Source organism: Gambusia affinis, linkage group LG08 (assembly GCF_019740435.1).
Source record: "Gambusia affinis linkage group LG08, SWU_Gaff_1.0, whole genome shotgun sequence".
Taxonomy (NCBI): Eukaryota; Metazoa; Chordata; class Actinopteri; order Cyprinodontiformes; family Poeciliidae; genus Gambusia; species Gambusia affinis.
The window spans coordinates 13,673,811-13,696,283 of NC_057875.1; the positions used below are offsets into that span (position 1 = coordinate 13,673,811).

The following is a 22,473-nucleotide window of genomic DNA, read 5'->3' on the forward strand; positions in this document are numbered from 1 at the left end:
TTATCACTTTTCAAGTATGCCTTGTAGGAATTTCATGAAAGTTGGTGAAATATAAATCAACAGAGCTATATTTCTGCACTGTTAATCATGAAATCCATCTTTGTACTTGCTCTGTAATAAAGACAACTTTTCATCGCTTTGAAAACATAATTACTGACTTATGACAACATTTTTTTAAGAATGCACACACAGTCTGTTTTTGTAAAAAGACGAAGAGGATGAATAATATTTTAATAATTTCCTATGTGATGCTAATGAAGTTATAAGTACAGAAGTTTGATGGTGGGGCTAAGTGGAGGTTTGTGTCAAACCAAATTCCATCTCAGGCTACCTCAATGCTTTACAAAATAACCATCCAATGTCTTTACTCTTCATAAAACTAAGCATAAACTTTACCTAACCAGAAACATCCGGCAGTGGATGCATATTTGCTCGAGGCTCACAGCTGGAGAGAAGTTTCACATGGTTGAGAACAGCAACATTGGCAGACTCAGCTTTGGTCAATTTCAAACAATGTGAGACTTGCATGTGGTGCAGTCTTCATTTACAGCAGGCGTGATTTAATAAAAGTTCCCCATGTGAAAAGGGAAGATGGACACATGGTGCTCATAAGTGACATAATGCACTTCCCAAGAAAAGGTAATGGAATCCCCAAAGTAGAAAAATTAAAAACACACACATAGACATATGCATCCACAGCCAGACAGTCTCTGTCAGATTTGCCATCTCTGTTCGCTTTTCTCTTCTCCTTTGATATAAGTGTAATGTGAACTGTCAGCCCTCTTACTGAATTTCTCTTTCAATGCAAAGACTTGTTTTTGAATGAAAGAGATGATGGGTCAGGAGGACAGCTTGTTATAAACTTGGAATGCATCGCTCCTTTATGAGGGAAGACAGAACAAGTGCAGACTATCTGCAGAGCATCTCTGCGAATCATATCTGTATGCTCTTTTAACTACAAAGACAGAAATTCTCCACTATTCTTTTAACTAAACAAAAAAAATGCAGACAAAAAAAAAACATCTTTGCCTTCCATCTGAACAGCATGAAAATGTTTTAAAGTAAAAAAAAAACACACAGCTTCCATGACTGAAATGTTGAATAAAGTTGGGATGGGATGTATAAGGGTTGAATTTTGAGGTTTGAGTTCAAAGCACTTTGAACTTCCTTGTTGCAGAAAATGTTCTATAGAAATAAGATGACCTTACTTTACCTTGATTTGTTCTCATGGTAAACTGGTACAACTACTAGCTTACCACCAACTGTTTAGTCTAAGAAAAGAATAGCTTATAACAGGACTTGAGATTTGGACTTCTGGAAGCTGAAAACCAACTTGTACCAGAATATAGAGAACACTGTGCCTTGAAACTAATAAAAAGTCTAAAAATGACTGGAAAAGCCTAAAAATGACTGGAAAAGCATGAGCTCACCGACTTCTACTTCTGTGTATTTTAATAGAAATTAAATTCAGACACATCATTATGTGATATATATATATATATATATATATATATATATATATATATATATATATATATATATATATATATATATATATATATATATATATATATATATATATATATATATATATATATATATATATATATATATATATATATATATATATATATATATATATGGTATGTCCAGCTTATTCCATGAATACTAATTCCTACTCCATTGAAAGGATCTCTCAGTTCAGAAGGAGTAAGTAGAGGCTTTACCAGGATTGGCAAGCATTCACAACCACTTGCTTTTGTGATATTATGGAATTTTGCAGGGAGGCTAAAGAAAAATATGTGATTACCATCAGTAAACCTTTCTCTTGCACTGCGATTCTGATGGACGATTATACTACTAATACTTCTTAAACGGATACAGGATCAAACTAATGTCAAACCTTGTGCTAAACGAGCAGCCCTGTTTTAGCACCTAATTATCTCTGCAAAAAGAATTGAGCATTAATTCGCATTAAGAACTTATTGCTCAATTCTGATTTCTGAGCTGGAAGGAAAACGATTCAAGGTACTGCAGTAACCAGCAATAGGTTACTGCAATACATATTGCAAGTGAGAGGCTGGCTGATTATCTGGAGTTTATTTGCCAAGTTTTATTTTCTGGTAAGCTAATTAAAGTTGAATAGAAATGCCCAAGCATTAATGATTGTTTACTTTGTGAACAAAAATAGATTATGATTATTTTGTAAATTTCTTTTGTCAAAACACCTATAACAAGATTAATTCTTCTTTTGACAGCTATCGATTTATGTTCAATTAAATCTTAAAACTAATCATTTGCCCTTTATGCAGCAAAACAAGCAGATTTTGAGGCATCAAAATGCCAGTCAAACCTCTTGACTCATAGTTTAAACCAAATCCAAAGCACACACAAAGCCCCAAGTCAGGAAGGATCTCTATAGCACATCAGGTTTTTCACATGGGGAATTTATATAACCTTTTATAATAGTCTAGTAAATGTGCTTTTGCAGTATTTTTGCAGTAATACAGTTGACTAACTTCAGTAGAGTTTGTGCAGCAGAGAAAAAGGAAAGGGGCAGCTCAGGTTCATTCAGCTACAAAGCCTAGTCAGTTTCAAGTCTGCTTTAGCAGAGTTGCAATGGAACAGCAGATCAGCAGTCCACAGTATTCTTTGTCTTCAACTCTGTTACAGTCATGATGTCCTAATGCAGCCCTTAGGAGTTCTGCTCATTAGTAAGACCTCAGCTGAATGTCAACTCCTATAAAGTAGGCTTATCATTCATATTACAGTTTTGTAACAACAACTGTATCTGCCCTAGTCATGACCTGCTAAAACGTGATCATTACAACAAGTCTCTCCAAAATTGGGAATTATTTGAGTTTCATAATGGCCACTGGTCCTCTCTCCAAGAATGATCACTAGAACAAATGGGAAGAGAAATCCCATGTAGTGAACACAAGGTCTGAACAGTTAATCCATATTTGAAAGACAGAAAGAAAAAAAATCTATCAGGTCAACGAAAAGCTGGAATAATGAATGCTCAGAGAGCCAGATGAACAATCTGGCTGAGCAGCATGGGACATCAAGGCCATCTTTGGCCCGGAGCAGTTGGCTTGGCTGTTGTGTGAAAAAGGTATTTCTGGTATATGCTAGCAGCAAGAAATGCAGATAGTTGACAGGTTGCTGCTGGAAGATGGAGTGCTGAGGGAAGCCGGCTGTTGTTTTTGTGATGACAGTATTGAAGCAAACGAGGAGTATGATCCAAACACATGTGGAAACTTGCTGTTCTACTTCACTCTTCTTCAGCGTCCTCCTTACATAAGCTTATGGCTTTATGTAGTGTAAGCTGCATATCCAGGTGGAGACAGAGAAATTCCAAGATAGCAACCCTAAATCAACTGTCAAGAAACACATATGCATGGGGTGTGAAGAGTTCAAGCAAGAGAAAGTCACTCTGATTTGCCATCACAAAAGCACAGAAGTGGATAAAACCCGTATTTCATGTTACTTTTTCAATTATAATTCTTACCCTCTCTGAATACATGGAAAAACAAAAGGTGGAAAAGATCTTCCTGATTATCATTCATTTAAAGAACACTTCTTTATGAGTCAGAGCTGTAACACCACTTAATGATTGAATTAACGCACTAAAAAAAGAATTGGCCTCATCTTGAAAATGATTTACAAATTTCCTGTCCAACCAGAGCATGACTGAAAAAAATGAGAACCCTGCAAGTCTGTGCAAGAAGCATTGAACAGATCAACATTTTGGCAAAAAACATTGAGGTTGTAACAAATGGAGCATCATCTTCTGTCTTGAGCCATTGCTGGACTTTTCTGTGATGGTGGGTGGGAGGAGGGCCCTGCTTCTATGGCTCCATGCAGGATCTGGCTGTGCTTACCAAGTCTTGATGGAGTCCAGATGGAGTTTTGTTCAGAGTCTCCTGTGCTTTAAAGGCTTTCTGAATCTGAACCTCTGATTCTAACAGTCAGAATGGGCAAATATTCTCTCAACTTGCTAGAAGTAGAACATATGGTTCTTAATGGGGAGGCAAAACAATCAGTGAGCCACATGCCTTGGATCCCCTTTGAATTAGTGTCTTTGAATGACTCGACTCTGATTTAACAGTTGGAATGGAAATCTAAAGTGTACAGTTAAATTACAGTCACATTATAAGGTACAGCTGTTCAATAGCTAGTTAATACAAATAGCAAATCACCCAGTCCAATGGTAGCCACATGTATTTAGACATTTAACATGCTGAGGACAATTTGCTGAAGTTCCAACTGAGAATCAGAATGGGAAAGTGACTTTTAAAAGAACATGGTTGTTAGTGCCAGAAGGCCTTATCCAAGCATTTTTGCTAATCTATTTGTAAGATTATCAAAGATTAGCCTGTAGAACAGGCAGCAACTGTGTGGACAAAAATGATATTGCAAGGAGTTTCTAATTCAGTTGCAACAGTAATATACTGTCACAATTTATGTTTAAGTACATAAGGGGTTGGTTCCATCCTTTTCCAAGGCTGTAGCTGGTGGTGTAATGCGGAAGACATTTTCTTCACACATTTTGATACTAATCATACATATCTGTATGTTTTGAACACTTTACATTATTAAGGGAGTTTGAGTGTTAAATCCTTTGTAAGAAACCAAAAAGACACACAATAACTTTATATATCATGTCTCATGACCCAGGTTTCACAACAACCAGACCTTCCTCTCCATGATTGGAAAGACAAGGGGCTTCAGAGAAAAATTAGCCCTGGGCAAAATAAAGGGATTTTATCCACACCTTTTTTTCTCAATAGTGAATCCCTCCTAAACCCGCAAGGTAGTAGTTTCCACATGCAAAGCTCCTATAATCCAAACAAAGCTGTATTAAAAACGTAGATAGATTGGATTGCACATCTAATTCTTTAAAGAATGACAGTTTGGTCTATTTGATAGATGCTTGACAACTGAGGCTTGGTTCTGTTTGTCAGGGCAAGCTCATCATCCAGGTGTGTTAGTTTCTTATATATATATATATATATATATATATATATATATATATATATATATATATATATATATATATATATATATATATATATATATATATATAATTATGCCACTGTAAGAAAAAAAGAAAAAAGTATTTTTAGGTCTTTTTGATTATCTCCACCAAAAGAACTAGCAATACTGAAGGGAAGTACATTCACAAATCATCATAACGCAATAAGACAATTTGAAGTCATCATACTTTGTCAGTCAGTATCACAAATTAACATGTGAATTGTTGACCAGCATCTCAGCTTAATAAAAGTTAATTTTAAAGTCTGCAATGTTATAGAGGGGGTATCATCCAAACTAATCTTTTTTTTAGCTTTACATAGTATTATATCATTCCCTAATCAAAAACATACCTAGAGTGTTGCTTTGACTCATTCAGTGTTTGAGGAATCATTGAATTTCCTATGGTAACCATTTGGAGGTTTTTGTTTTAGTCATACAATGCGCTGTTTACCCAAAAGTCAGCCTTGGACCTTCAGTTCCTACTCCCTTTTTCCACTAGAAAACAATTCTCACTTCTTGCTCAGTCTGGGCTTCCTCCCCTTGACTCACAATGTCTCTGGTCGATTTTTGACCGGGTCAATGAGCAAACAGAAGGAGAAGTTGTAAACAAAGTTGATTTTCTGTGCTGTTTTAGAATTGTAGGCTGCCTGTAGTTTTAGCAATTGCAGTGGAGGAAGTGAAGGACGCCAATGAGTCCATGTTGCCCAGGCTTACAAATATTGAACTAACATTAACTGCTGCCTCGTTCGGATCGGCAATAATCCGAACGAGGATTATTGCCTCGTTATAATAATCATCCAGTGGAGGATGATTATTTACAGTGCAGACAATTTCCGGTAAGCTTCTTAGCATCAAACTGGTGCATTGCATACATCATGAGCAAACATTAGCGATTGGGTAAAATTTAAAACCTCTACACAGTCCACGCCTCCAGAAAGCAATAATTTCTCAACACTCCAGAGCCCAAACTCTTTGGACGAAGGATTGGTTTTTATTCATATTAACTCTGGACTACCAATATATTCAGTGAAGATGAATGGAGAACCTTCACAAACATGCATCTCATCTATTGGTCACAGTCTATTTCCTCCTTCTCACTCCCAAAAATGTCATGCACTCCAACCTTTTCATCCTACAAGCAAACTTAAATAAAATAACACTTCCAGCTTATCTGCTTAACAGAGAGTTGCACTACATGCGTTTAGTAGGTTACAGTTTCATACTTTCACTTATGTTATTTGCTATATTTCAGGTATTTTCTATTGTAAATCTTCATATTTCCTCTGCTTTTGTTTCTTCTCATCAAGTGTACCTAAAGAAGACAGAAATGTCAAACAGTGACAGATATGAAAACCAAAAAAAACTGAAACGCATCCAAATCAAATCACACCCTTGCTTTGATCTTCAGTTTCTAGCCAAGCTCTTAATTTGCCATAAGTTGTTCCTGAAGCACATTCCAGCATCATAAAATATTTATACAAGAGATAGAACACATATTCTTGGCTCTGTACAAAAAGAGCACCTTTGCAGATACTTAAAAGAAGAAAATAAAAGTTCACCAGGGGAACATTCACACATTCATTTTTAGGAAGTGGCTGTTTACAAAAACTTCTATATTTAGATCTTCACAGGAACTCAGCATAATGTAGTGATTCTATTTTTATTAGCTAACAGAGAATGATAATATGTAAACTAAATACTAATGAGCAACTAAGGATACTAAATAAAGACTATGATCAAACACAAAAGGTGCTCAGGAATCTTAATGGATTTGAAATTCTTCTTTAGTCACAGTAGTAGGCAGTAGGTTGTAGGAAAACACTTTGTATCTGCTGGTTGTCGATAGTACAGTCCCTTCAACAATCCTTGAAATTCTTCACATCTAGTGATGTTACAAACCACAAACATTAATACATTTAATCTGGATTTTATATGATAAACTAACTCAAAGTAGTGCATTGAAACAAAGAGGAAACAAGCTTTTCAGTTATTTTTACAAATACAAATCTGAACGGTTTGTGTGCATTTATATTCAGCACCCTTTACTCTTGCAGAACAAAATAAAAAATACTGCACTGGATTTGAGTGCAGCAGACTCCAATATCTAGAGAACATTAATGAGCAGACAGCAGCATGTAGACTAAGATATACACCAGACATCTCAGGTGTAAAGTTGTGGATATGCTTAAAGCAGAGCTCGCCAGGACCCATGCGTCCACAGGAGGAAGGCAGAATCCTGATGATAATGAGTTATTCGTGAAAACAGAATGCAATTTACAAAACTGAAAGACTGAGAAAGAATCTTGAGGAAGAAGAACTAAGAATAATAATACCAGGATTGATGCATCTGGAATGAAAACTGGATGCCTTAACAGGAGGTATTAGTGGCATGGGACGTGTAAGTAATGTGCTATAGCTGTCAAATTGGGGGAGCCTAATGAATGACAAACATTAAGCTATGTAATTAATATTAACATCCTTTTCAGTCTCAAGGCCTTTTGCTGATCTACTAACCAGGCATGTCCAAAAACACGCTTCTTAATAAGACTTGGTTGGTCATTATGGTCAAAAATTATTTCAGTGCGGAGATGATTACAGGAAAACATCTGCAAACACTTCATGTTACTGATTGCACCGTTTCCTCAGAGGATGGACTGAGGAAGCAGATATTCAGAACACTTCTCTGTTCTGAATATCTGTCTTCACTTGATACAGCAGAGAAATCAAACTTTTTACCACCTTGCCTCGACAAGCACGAGTGCTGACATTAATCCAGAGTATGCTGGCTTGAGCTCAGCTGGTTAATGGAGCTGTCTTGCATTGATGATTATAAGCCAGAATCTTGATCGCTCCATAGTTTGGTTTCTTCTACAACTTTTCCCAACACCTGAAACATTTAGCGACACCGGTAAAAGTAAAAAAAACCTCTGGGTCTAGCTCAATTCTGTGATCATTTGTAACATAGAGCAGAAGACGAAAGCAGCTTCAGCTTGAATTAGAGTCATGCACCAGAAGGATGTTTAAATATTCTGTTTTTACATGTATGAGCCTAACCACTGGTCTAACTTCAGCCTTTTACTAAGAAAGTGATTCCTTTAACAAGATGAGGCCAGATAAAACTATTATTCTCCTATTATTATTATTCTTGATCATATTATTCACAATATGATCAATTGTGATCAGACTGATGTGGTAGGTGTCAATATTTCAAAAGCACTTTGACAAATAAAGCTTCTTTCTCAGGGTATAGGAGTGGACTTGAAAGAGAAACGTGACAAAGTGAACTTTAGGGCATCACTGCTGCTCTACCTCAGTTCCCTAAAACACACTGGAAAACACTCACCAGAGGCCTCCCTCAGCAGTCACTCAGTCAAAATGATAGACATGCTTAGCATAAGTCATGCCCCAGAGTAAAAGTGAGAAGAAAACAAATAAACTGAAACGCCATTTCAGTTTAATTGCATACACTGACATTTATATGAATCAGCATATAAGCCAGCTGGCTGAAGGGATGCGAGTGATGCTGGTTTAAATGACATTTTCCATTTCTTCACCACTCAATGCCCATAGGCAGAGACATTTCCATCAAACTGGACTGCAGCAGAGGCCAGCAGGAGTGCCCGGGTTTTTAAAGGAATGACGAGGTTATCCAGTTCTATAGTTACACAGTAAAAACCCTTTAAAATCAACATATTATTTGTCTTTTCACAGGTTGATATGATTTCTTGAAGTCCTTATTAAATCTTAGGATTGTATTTCACTCAAAATCTAACAGGACTGGAATAGCAAGGGCATCTTGTAGATATTTTGCTTGAACCAGATTTTATGGTGCATATCTGATGCTAGATCCTACTATGATAATTCAGATAATGACAAAGAGCACTGTAGACCAGTGTTTTCTAAATCCTTTCCTCAAGGCACACTGCCCTGCATGCTTTAGGTGTTTCCTTGCTTCAGCCCAGGTGATTTCAATTAACAGCTGTTTGCTGAACTGCAATCAGCTGAATATGGTGTAGTAAAGCAGTGAAAGATCTAAAAAGGGCAGTGTGCCTTGAGGACTAGGGATGGGAAACACTGCTACAGATGATGGAGTACCTGCCCCCAATGCATAAAATGTGTCCCTTTAAGAAAGGTTTTAATCCGGGTGACGTCTTTTATTCCGACTTTTTCAAAGCCTGCTTTGATTAAAATTTAGATTCTTAAAAGAAATTGCACAAGTAAAGGTAAATCAGCATTGCTCATGTTAGCGATAACGTGCGACTATATAAAATTTAATCCAGTTTTATTTGGTGTTATCATTAGCTCTAGTCTCACAGTTGTAGCTAGTCTGCTGCAAACTATCAAGTGTTTCTGACTTTTCCCCTGCAAATAGAAAGTTAACATTGAAAAATATTATTCATTTGCACTGAACTACCGTTTGAAAACGTAGGTTTCTGTGCCTAAAAGAAAGTCATTATTTCTGTCATCCCTCTGGGAAAACAAATAGGAAATGTGGAAAACAAATCAGAAACTCCATCCAAATATGAAAGTAGGCAAAATACTGGTTATAAATTATTTGTTTATTTCAGATTGCCTTGTTTTCTGTTGTTGTTTTTGTAGTTAATTCTCCACCAAGATCACACCACATCATTATAGTTACATCAGAGCTGTGATCCACAAACATTGTTTCTTGAAACCAAAGTTGTGCTATTGTTTTCTGTTGTTCTATTGTCTGGTTTTTCAACTTTGACTCTCAAGGAAAAATTTTTGCCTTATATTTTTACTGTTTTAAACAACTGCTATAAATGCAAAATCTGGGCATTCAGCCGTTAGCAGCCACCCAAACATTTTCTTAAGTAGAATTTTTTATTCTCTTTTACATCCTGACTGATTTGCCTTTCTTCTGGTTGGTCGCTCCCATATTTCCATCTATGTAGTTCTGCTTTATGTAAAACTGTAAAATCTGGCAGTAATATACTCCAAATATTTGCCACTATGAAGTCTAATGTAACTCCTATTTTTGACAGATGACAAACATGCTGAACTCCCTCACCCAAACCAACCTAAGCATTATGGCATGGACATTATTTCCTTGGCAGATATTGATCCCGAGGGGCTACCTCTACCTCTTACATAACCTCACACTGCCACATAGCTCCAGGAACATTTGTAAAGAAAAAAAAAAAAGAAAGCGCAGCAGGCCACAGCGCTGTATATGTGGAACAAGTTCACTCTCGTCCAGGTGCGTGCACTTCCTCCCCCTTCTTTCTTTCCTTCTCCGGACACCTACATCATCCTCCTAGATAACAGTGGAATGATTGGGTCTTCCCGGGACACAAAACCTGACTCCAAATTCCATCTGCAGGCGAACAGAAGGTGTATTGTTCCTTTAAAAATCCAAAACAACACAGGAGGTGATCTACCCTCTGCAGATGGTCAGTACTCACTTCTGCTGGTCATCCATTTAATTAGGTAGGACCAGACCCAACAGGTCACTTTCTATGCTCCTAATTGGCATTTTCTCCCCACTCTTTGCTTCCAAACTCTACCCCACACAGTCATATCTCACTTCTCGTTTCCTCTCGCATAACATCAGGTCCAAAAGGTTTAACACATCCTGGTCAAGGTAAACCAACACCCAGCATTAACCAGTAACCCTCACAGCAGCTGTTGCTGTGAAAAACCACAACAAATGCTGTCAGTGTGAGCGATGAGCTGATGGATTGGAGCTGTTAGATGTGCTTTTGTAAGCAAAGTAAACTGTTCATTTGTGTTGATCCAGCAAACAAACAAAAGTGTGTCACAAAACACACAAGTGCTGCGTAGCCGAGCCTCTGAAAATAAACCCAATCCTACTGCTCAATGCAGCAAGAGGTCAGTGTTCATATATAAACACCAGAAAAAATTGTTTTCATACCTAACTGAGATCATCTTATAAAAGCAGCTTATAATGGGGAGCATAAACGGAAAGGCTGAGTGAAAGAAGAATGGCACCCGTCCAGGCCCCTTCGATGTGCGAATCAGCAGAGCGCGAGTCTGAAAACGTAGTTCAGCAAGTTCAAACACAAATGAAGACAAATTAGGCTGACAGTGATCATGCAAACCCAGGCAAGTATAAAACGCTGTTGTGCGTCTTTCGTCGACTATAATGACGAGTCCTTCATAGATATGAAATCACCTAAATGCGCTGACCAGGTAGTGGAAATTCCACAGTCTGTCTTTCTTTTATTTTTGTCAAAAATGAAGAAATGCCTCGAGATATTTGCATATATAAAAAAAAAACATAATGAAATTAGGTTACAAAGCAAAAGTTCACACAGGTCACATCTTTTTACAGTGATGCTGAAAGGGAAAGATGGAAAGAAAATGCAAAAAAAAAAAAAAAAAAGATCCTGAGAGATAAAACAGATCCTCTTAAAGAAACCAGTCCCTCACTTGGACTAACGTCCCAGTTTTCAGCCATCATATCACTGCCAATGCAAGTTTTGATTCTGCCAATATAAGCCAAAAAATTTCCCTTGAGAGTCAAAGTTGAAAAACCAAACAATAGAACAACAGAAAACAATAGAACAACTTTGGTTTCAAGAAAAAATGTTTGTGGATCACAGCTCTGATGTAACCATAGTGAGGTGGTGTGATCTTGGTGGAGGGTTAACTACAAACACAACAACAGAAAACAAGGCAGTCTGAAATGTATGTTAGAAGACAGAAGAAGACACAATTTCTAACAATAATTTAGAAATTGTAAATTATTGTGAGAAAATTAAATTCAAAATCAGAAAACAAGAACAAAGGTTTCATATTGCAGCCATGGTCTTCCAATTTTTACATAATGAAATTGCTCTGTGATACACTCCCCTACAATCTAACTCTGTTTTCAACTTCTCTACCACTACGAGTATAGGGGCTAAATTCAAATGCATGAAACATTTTTATATGTACATCATTTTCAAAATGTATAATTTTCCTTTCAGTAGTTATTTGCTTCTATGTGATGTTATTTGAAGGTTGTAATCATGTGTTAAAATATGGAAAGACGCCAGTGTTGTGGATACACTTGTAATTCATTCTGAATTGGAATAAAATATACAGATATAAAATAACCTATAAAAGATTTTCCAACATTTATTGCTCAATTTGATATTTGTTATTGAAGTAATTTTTTATTTCTTTTCTACAGAGCAAGCCAACAAAAAAAGAAAACAAAAAAACACTAACCAATCTCCTTTCAGTTGCGATTTATTTTCCAAATAACTTAAACTATTGACTATAATGAGCTTTTTTCATTAACATGCTGAGAGGAAAACATTTTGGTGGTTCTACATGATATCAGTTTATTCTGGGGCTTAAATGTTTTCCATCTCAGTGTGTGAATATTTCTAAACTAATATGACAGCCAGATCTATTTTAGCAATAATAACAGTGGTTTTGCACAACAGTGAAATTAAAGCTCAACACACAAACTGCCTTTACTTTGTCCCATCCTCTGACTGAAGCTTATTCAAAAACTGACAATGAAGAAGCCCAAAATGTGCTGGATGTCTACCCCCTAGTGGACAAATCACACATTTCTCAGCCTTTTACTGAATAGCAAACAGCAAAATCACAAAAATAGGAACAAAAATCACTTAAAAGGTCAAATCTATGGTTCAAATAAATATAATTTAGCGCAGGGGAGAAGGTATGCAACTCCAGCAACCCCCTCCTTTTGCCCTCAATCTTCCCCTGAATAAAGCTGTCAGGTAAATTTCCATTAACACAAGACAAACATGTGGTTTGGGTGTTTATGCCAAAGCAGCGGTGAAATCCTGCAGGAACAGTCGACTCCAGAGCCTGTAGGCAAAGAAGCCATGCACAATTAACCTGCCACACCTCTGCCCGAGACAAGTGTTGATATCTATCACCCTAATGTGCTAAATTTATGATTTAGCACATTAGGGCAAGTCCTGAATGTTTGACATTGTACAATAAAACTTATTTATGGGAATCTGAAGGAATTTAATGCAAATAAGCAATTTTGAAAGGTAAAAATTAAGATCTTTTCTATAAGAAGATATTAGTTGACTTCACTTACATATAGTTTCTCTTCACTGGCAACAGTGAAAATGATGTACGAGATTTTTTTTCAATCTGATCACAAAAAATTTACCTGCTTCGGTTTTAAAAAAGGACAGCAATAAGACAAGTCTGAACCAATATCGGTACCAGACCCAATACTAATATGGCTAGGTGGGCTAAAACCACATGAGAATTGTCGGAATGTGGGGATATTATTTCCATGTATGATAGGGGTCTATTTATGCAAATAAATGTTTCAGTGGAAAACATTTTCCACTGAATTGAGGTCTAAGTGATTGATCAATCACTTGGATCAAATCAATCCAAGTGATTGATCAAATCACTTTGGGAATTTTGCTTGTGCTGAAAACAGCTTCAATACAAAAGACAATAATGGATTTCCTTCAAAGAATTTCAGGCTTTTCAAATTTCAACCATTTAAACCGAATAAAGATGAAATGATCTGAATTCTGTTTTCAAAAAGTTTTAACCAGCTACAATTTTAGCCAACTCCGCTTTCTCTTTCAAAACTGTATTATAATAAATCAAACTAAATTGAAGTCTTTTACACCTACTTCCCCTGACTTAATTTTAAACACCACATTAATTCTGAAAAACCACAATATAAATCTTCACTCAGTCACGTAATAATGCCAATAGTGCTGTCAACAGCGCAAAGCTGGTAACACTAAGTGAGATTATTTCACTGATTGCAGCAACATCAAGGTTTTGGCCTGTGTCTGCAAATCATTTTTCAATGCATCTCCACAAATTATTTGTACCACCTTGTACTTGAGGGTCATTAGCCTGCAGGAATAACCACATGCTATTGAGATTACCGTTGCAAACAGATGTGTTGACATTTTTATCTTGGGGTTCATCAGTGTAAGAAATAATTGATCTATGAATGATCACCAGGCATCATGGACCACCTGCAGCAATACAGGTCTTAACCATTAGGTTTCATTAACGAGAGGCATAATTTTTATTATTTATTAACTAAAATCACGTGTGTTAGTCTCGCCTGCCTACTAATGAGTTTTCTGTCTTCTGCTGTTCAGTTGTTTTTCTCTTGGGACAATAACATAAGCCAAGAAAAAATTTTAAACCAATTATAGGGTCTTCCATAGTTTGCAGGCAATTTCTTCATCATGCATAGATGTTTGCAAGGAGAGTTTAACAATAGTCTTGATTTTAATTTAGACAGAGCACTGCTCTGAACTCCCACTCTCATCCTCACTCTCCTAGTTATTTAAAGAAACCTGACTTTAATTTCTGCTTCACAAGACTGTTGTCTTTTCTTCTTCTTCTTTTTTTGCAGTTTGCTGTTCTGTTTGGTGGATTTGGAGGGTGAAATGAGGAGGGCTACAAATCTGAGAGTAGGTAATCACAGAGGCCATTAGTGTATATAAAGGTGGACTTGCAGGAAAAAAGTGCAGGTTACTTTAAACAGCCCTACTCTGGTTCCACTAGACCACTTTGATGCTTGATATACAGTGATATGGTGTAGTGAATCTATTTGATCAGTATGAACAAGAAAAGACAAAGATTGTGAGAAGCTTCCTTGTTGAAGCTTAGGGGTCACTGCATGTTTTTCACACAAAATGATTGGATGAATTAAAATAACGCTGCATATTAATTTGCATTTAATTTTTCGCTTTTTGCTTTTGATGCTGAACAACATGAAGTACGACAAAAGATTTCAAAAAGCAACAAATCCTGCTTACATCTAAAGAAATTAAAAGAATATGTTAATTTTTTAAAAAACGTTCTGGAAAGAGTTACAAAGCCATTCCTGAGACTTTTAGAGTACATTGAATCTGGAGCTGCACTGATTAGAAGACTAGGTTTTCTAATTTAGTCAAGTTATCCTTGTCTATTAAATCTGAAGCATTTCAGTGTCACCGAAAAATAAAAACAGAGGGGACTACCTTTCAAAGCACTGTATGTTTTAATTCATGTTTTTCAAAACATCATAAAACAAGACTTGCAAGTAAACTTTAAAGCAAAACTACAAGCTCTTATAAATGGCTTAACTTACTACTGCTGTTGGTCTGATGGTTGGAGCAGCAACAGAGACTGATAATTCCAAAATAGACACTAGATTGCAAAGACCATCTTGTGTTTCAGCATCTTGATTTAATCAGACAAAGACAATTAAAAGCTCCTCCGTCTGAAAGGAAGTGGAAGTGGTGCCATTCATCATGCAAATACTGTAGCGCTCTCTCATGCTTGCATAAAATCCCTTTGGTGACTCATACCAGTTTTTTTCTTTTAGGAAAAATATAAACAAATGCTACGAAAGTAATAAATATTGCCCAGCATAAAAATCAAGCATCACTCCAACAGTTTAAAAATAAATTTGAGGGAAATAAAAGGCGTAAGGAAACACTTATAGAAATATAAGAAAGTGCATTAGAAAACCACAAGATTATCAGTGATGATGAAGCAGACACTGTGTCAGTGTTTATATCCGTAGCTATATAATAAACACTTTGAAAACCTGTTATCCAGCACTAGCTGTGCAAAGGGGTTTGAATATTGCCTTGGGGGACCCACAAACCGGCTGAGATTATAGCAGCACAAAAAGCAAAGCACACAAACACCACCAGGAGTGTAAGGAGTACTTACAATCCTTTTTCACAGAGGAGCCACAACAAGCACATAGGGGGATACTTGGGATCATGCAATAAAGGGGGAAAAACAAATCTAAACCAGCACTCTCTTTCCTTGGAAGGCCCCAATTGTTATCTGCCTTGAAACCAGTATGATTCATTATCTGGGTTAGGATTTCATTGTTGAGTGTGGGAAAAGAACTCCTCACAACCCACTCAAAATTTAGGAGCAATATTTCTGTTATTTGCTTCGTTTCTCAACTGCGTCTGCACTAATGCCACACATCTAAAATCTGAAAGGCTTTTAGACATTTTAAATGTCAAAGTGAAATATTCTACAAACCAAATCCTGAATGCTCTCCAGTGTGCAGCCCTATAAATTCAGGACTTTAAGGCACTTAGATTACTGACTGGCAATTTTGGTATCTTCCAAGTATCTGAGGAATACAGTAAACTCATCAGGGACAAAGCTTTGCAGAAGAGATAAGTTATAAAACTATATTCAAGCCTTTGAACGTCTCACAGAGAAAGCAGAATAGCATTAATCAGAGAGGCCTCCAGAGGGTGGAGGTAATTCTGAGGGATCTGTAGAGAACAACAGCTAAAGTGGAATAGGCTTAACAAGACAACTAAACAAATATGACCTTTAACAAAGAGTGAAACATATGAAAACAGGAGCAATCATGGGGGGAAAAAAGCTAACCTGGCCAGTGCTTTCCTGTTCTCTTCTCCATCAGGGCTTTTGTTTACAGAGCAAGCAATTTCCGGTAAACTTAACAGCGTCAAACTGGTGCATTACATATGTCACAGCTAAACATTAGCAGTTGGGTAAAATTTAAAACTTCAGCAAACTCCAAGCATCTAGCAAGCAATTGTTTCTCAATAACTAAGAGCCCAGATCCTCTGTGCGAAGCAAAGCATAGAACAAGAGGCTGCTTCTTACCACGGTAGAGAAAACCTGTTTAGGGTTGCAAAAGACTTGAGTCTGGGGCATAGACTAAGCCCTCCTGAGTAATGACTGGTATACATGTTTTACAGATCTGAAACGTGTATGCCACACATTTTAGATCTGAATTCCATGAATAAACTTTTCTCCTACGTCATACTTTTACACAACTTACTGTTGGCCTGTCATATGAAATCTCAATAAAAATAATGATGCCTGAGGTTTTAATGTGACAAAATATGAAGAACTGCATGGACATTTCAGTTGTGTTTGCAAACAAGTAGCTTTAAGAGGATCCTGTAAATAATGTTTTATACCAATAAAGAGCTCAGTAGATCCATTGATACTTTTAGTTCTGTTGAATATACTCAGTTGTACAATAAATCATCAATTAGAGATCCCTTAAAGTTACTAAGGCTTCTTTGTACTGTATTTTGGACCGTTTTCCTGTTTAACCACCAACTGAGCTGTGAACAAAACCTCAGGATTTTTTTTCTGTTCCTGACTGAGGAGCTCCTGAGCTAAAGTGAATTAGTCTGTATTTTCAAGTGTTTTCAGGTTAAATGAGAATAGTTCTGGCAACAAGAAAAACCTTCCTCTCTCCGAAAAAGAAAGAAAGCAAATATTATTTTTCCTCTTTAATTGGTCAGATACTTGGTGTACTAGACCTCTCCTCAGTGTTTCCAGATGAAACCTCCCTTAGACCTCAATTTAAAATGGCTTTCAGTGTTGCCTGGAAAAAAAACGTTGTACCCCACACACATATTACCATATTAATTACCACAGTGTATTTCTGCTCACTGAGAGGAGGAGGAAAGAATTCACAAAATAAAGAGTTGCACAAACACGAAAATACTGTCAGACCAAAGGAATTTGTTTATGCTAAAAAAAGGTGCAAAAATGTGGGGAGGCAGCCGAAAAGAGCAAGATTTGTACAAAGCCTTTTCCAGACCAGACAGACGGCAAAGGAGTTGATCATATCAAACCTGGATATCTGTTGATATATTAAATAGCTTATTGCAGGACATTTGTGCTTTTCAGGGACACCGGGGCACTCATCTGAAATACAGTGCAGCAATTGTATATCTAGGACTCTGTGAACGTAGATAAAACCATCAGGAGGGGGAGTAACCTCCTGTGCAGCTGTGACATGTCAGCTAAACAGAGAGGCCATGTTGCTGTGATGTGGACTGATAATGTGCTGCATATCACAGGGAGGAAATGGACTAGTTATTGTTATGACATCAAAAGGTTTGGGTGGTCCACACATGGATGAAGACATACCCATTCCCACAGGGCTGCAGAAACAGCAAGCATGCCCAAGTATATCTATGCAAACATTCCTTGATAGAAGCAGAGTTAACACCAGCCATTTTCATATGCAAAATGAAAATGAAATGACACGTGTCCATACACAGACCTAGAAGGGCAAGCAAAGGATTCACACAGATTTTTATATACAAACCTAATCTGTGGTGTGAATTTCCCTCGTAACCAGTGCAAACTATTTACAATGTCACGTTGACACAGACAAGCATTTCCAGTAATGACTCAGGTCTTGATGAGTCATTTCTGATTTGCTCTCTTAACAATACCAACTGAATGCAGAGGTAGAAGTGCAACAGGATAATGTGAACCTCACGGCAATACAGAATGAGAGCCGATGCTGGGATTCATTGTGTGCTTTTTGTTGGTCATCACTCATTACATTAGGTTTATATTCAGGTTCACAGCCTGAAGTAATGTACAGTAAGGCACTTAGATTTGGAGGTCATATTACTTTATTTTAAAATGCAATCAATCAGAACAGAGCAGGGGGAAACATTTTTGTATCTTGTTACCAGGAACAAGGCCAAGAACAGGTCTCACTCATGCAGAAAGGAAAACAAACAGCCTCTGCTACAAAGAGCGAAAAGAGCTCGTAATGGGTTTGGATGAAAGAAAAAAAAAAGGATACAGCAGGGTTGGCTTCATTGTATCATATTCACACAGGTTATGTTCAAACACAGATTCACACAAACAGAGGCAATCAGTGTGTATGACAGCCCCCCAGACAGGGACTGCCCCCAGGCACACCGCTGCCCATAAATCACTTCACACTTTGAAGGTAATGAGCCATTAGGAAACAGGGAGGGGTGAGAGGAGTGGAGGGGATGAGGTTCACCTCAAATTTGGAGCCCATGACAGCTCTACATCCTTTGGCTGTGCTGCATGAAACATGACTATTTATCAGATAATAAAGTAGCCTGGATGAAGATTGTAAGATTTGCATTGAATTTACTGATGTTGTGTGTTTTATCCTTGAGAAAAAAAAAAATCCCCAAGGCCAAATATTTTCCAGCTCCAGAAAATCTAGAAATCTCAACAGCATGAGATGTAAATAAAACCACAATACATTGGGGGTTTTTTAAGCAGAAAGGTAATTTTAAAATGCAATCTTCTAACACAAAAAATTGTTTTCATCAAAAGTGGGTAAGCATTCTACTATGTTGATGATAATACAGGGTCATTAATAATATCCATCGGGAAGTCTGTCATTACGAAATGCTGTAAACTGAAAACTAGATGTGTGATAAATGTAGCAGTGGGCCCTTGGTAATGATACAGCAGAATGAACCAATAAATTATTTAGCTAGAGAGGTAATCTATGCAGGGATATTGCATGAACTCAAGGGAAGAAACAAGCCAAATATGGGGGAAGAAGACAACACAGTTCATCCCACAGTTTAATTAGTTTGAGCAGCGAGTCAACAACCAGCAGGAGGCAGCTGCAGGGAGAATTTGTGAACATGAAGTTTATCTGGTAGGAAAAGACTTTTTTATATAGTAGTTTTCACTTTTTCTGTGTCTTCTGTCCGCACAAGATAACTTGCTCATGTCCAAAGTTCACATAAATCAGTCGTTTCTCTCAGATATGTCACAATAATGAGTTGCAAATGCCCTTCCCCCATGTGTGCCTCAAACAAATAAAAGAAAAAATGTTGGATACCAAATGAGCATTTTCGCTTCTTTTTCTATTCACCACATGTGTAGCATTAGCTTACAGTTACTTTTTTGAGCCAAACATATTTTGACAACTACATTCAAGTAACAAAGCTAAACCCCGATAAAAACGTAAAATGTTTTTATAGAGACAAGTGAGACATGTGTTCCCTGTTTAATGTGAAGTTGATGCAAGGAACATCAGACTAAAAGTACTGGAAAGAACCGTAGCAGAAGTTTGAGTGTATCCAATCTGGGGTTTTTTTAAATTTCAGTTTTTGCGCCATGGAGTCATTCATCAGCTTGGCCACAGATCTCTTAAATCCCACAGTAGGATAGAGGTTTGTTAAGTTTTTAAGCTCCTTCTCTGATCCACACCTCCATTCTCGCTGGATGAATTGCTTTATAATACCTGAAGGTATGGCAGTCATGTATGAACTCAAATTCAAGCTAGACTTTATGCATTTATCTTGTAGTCTGGCATTAAAAACATCTCCCTTCATTCTTCCATGCTTTTTTTTCTATTTTACATATTTTAAAACATTTTATGTATGTAAATAAATAACTAAATACTGTATAACTGAACAGCAAAGTTAAAAGTTTAAAGTTTAGAAAAATTCCTAGATTCCTGCATATATTTTAAATAAATATTTCTATTTATTGCATGGAAAAGTACAGATTTGTTTGGTGGTTGGAGAAAGTTAATTTTAAAACGGAGAGATACATCCGATGTGATAACTTTTTAGATGTTAACCATGTTAAGTGTAAAAACATAAATTAAAATTAGGAATTAGGTTAAGGAATATCAATATATGTTACAGCTCAACAGAAAATTAAACCCAACTTAAAAAAAAAAAATGCTTAAAAGTATCTACAAACTGTTTCTCAGATTCAAAATTATTTGTCATTTCAATAAGAAACAATATACATTTAAGTAAAACAATGATGTTCAGGACCATAAACTCAGAGCTTAAACTGAAACTGACTCTGCCTAAAATACATAGCACTGCCTCCTAGTGTCTAGACCAGGTGCAACTGCTCAAAGCACTAAATGACCAGCAATATTCTCCAACTGTGGTGCCAAAACTTTACAACTTCTTCCATGAATAATGATACAGAGAGCTGTGTTGACATTTCAGGGGGTGGCCTGTTGATAACGTTCGGCACAAGATTAAAAAAAAAAAAATCCTGGTATCTCCATTTGAAGAACATCATGAGCAGGTCAGGAATGCAGACATCTAGCTTGCATTCCTTAGCCGAAACTAGAAGCATAAGAAAATTAACATGACAAATTAAAAATAGGAAAAATATCTGGCTACCCCCTCATTGTTAAGTCTTCTGAAAACAACCTAGAAGGCTTTAATGCATCTATATATATATGCCTGCCAATGAGTCCTAGCTTAAGAGCTGAGAGAGAAGGAGTCAACAGAAATTCCTAACTTAGTGAGTAGATGATGTTGAGCCTGTTGCTAGATGTGACATTGTCTTATAGCGACTGTGATTGGTTGATACACGAGACATAAATAAGAAAAATAAATACGTTATAAAAATTAACAAATCATTGGATCTAAACCAGATTTTTATTTTTTTTTTTAAGTGTCAATGACGAAACTAGGCAAAATTGAATTAGCATGCTTTATCCCATCTTATTTCCATCCTCATCATTGTTTTGTTTTGCCTGGTCATTTTGCTTTGTCTTTTACTCATCACTGTGGACCCTCAGTTGTCAGCAATTTGCTGACAGCCTGCTTGTACAAAACTGTTTGATATGATGAAATCTCCAATATAAAATGGGGAAATAAAGGATGAGAAAGCCAAATGAGACAGAGGAGTAATGCCTGTTGGTGGCACAGCTCTAACCCTTATACGGATAATGTCTCTCCTTTCTGTGCATCTTTAAGGAATGTCCCCCGTTTAGAACACTCTTACTAAAAGAGCACTCTTTTAGTAATGCTAAAAGAATTACTAAAATTCTTTTAATATTTCTCTATTCTTTAGTTAGTTACCCAAAGGTTAGCTTGTGCAACGCTTAGAATAACACCAAAAACTCTAGGAGTAGAGTCTCCAACTCCCCAGGCTTCAGGCTGTCTTGACGGCACCATTAGAAGAAGCATGAACAAGTCAGTCTGGTTTGGAAGGCATGACAGAGAAAAGCTCTTCTATCTAAAAACAACTTGGCACCATCAAGCAATATCTTGTCAATATCTTAAACAAGATATTGCTGCTAAAGACGGTGTGTAATATGGACTGTATTTAGTTTGACAGACTCTGCTTACTGCAATTCAAAATATCTTCTTATCAGAGAGAAAAACGTTCATTACAAATTTATAGAAACAAAACCTATTTTCATATTGCCGAGATTAAATTTTAACAGTCATAAAAGTTGACAGCAAAATATTACAAGTACTTGACTTTCAGTGACCCAGTTAGGTTTTCTGTCCAGTGCTGTTTATTCCAATCGGGTTCTCCACAGAAGAGCTTTGCTGTCTGCTCGGTTGTGTCCCATCTATCTCAGAACTTCACTAGAAGCAGTGCATTTCACGATTTATTGTGCTATGACTGACTTGAAAATAGACTAAACATTGTGACAAAGAGTGAACAAACGGATCAAGCTGCACAAATGTGTTCAGAAGTTTGTTTCAGGCTGAATGGGTTAGTACTTCAAACACCAAAAGGACCCATGTTTCTTTTAAAGTGGTTTCCTGAAAATATCTTAGAGTGGAGAAACCCCCTCAGTATTGAGATTTTTGATATTTATTCAGAAAAAAAGTGATTTGTGAATTTTACATTAAAAATTAAATGGGAACATATTTTTTTGAAAATTTGCACGTATAGTTAAATGTTTTTTTTATA

General features: G+C 36.7%; 1 protein-coding gene across 2 annotated transcripts in view; it reads right to left on the reverse strand.

Moving 5' to 3' along the window:
- The window catches only part of LOC122835340 (zinc finger protein 469), a 243,791-nt gene that overhangs the window by 192,230 nt on the left and 29,088 nt on the right, over positions 1-22,473 (reverse strand). The gene's annotated exons all lie outside the window — the stretch shown is intronic.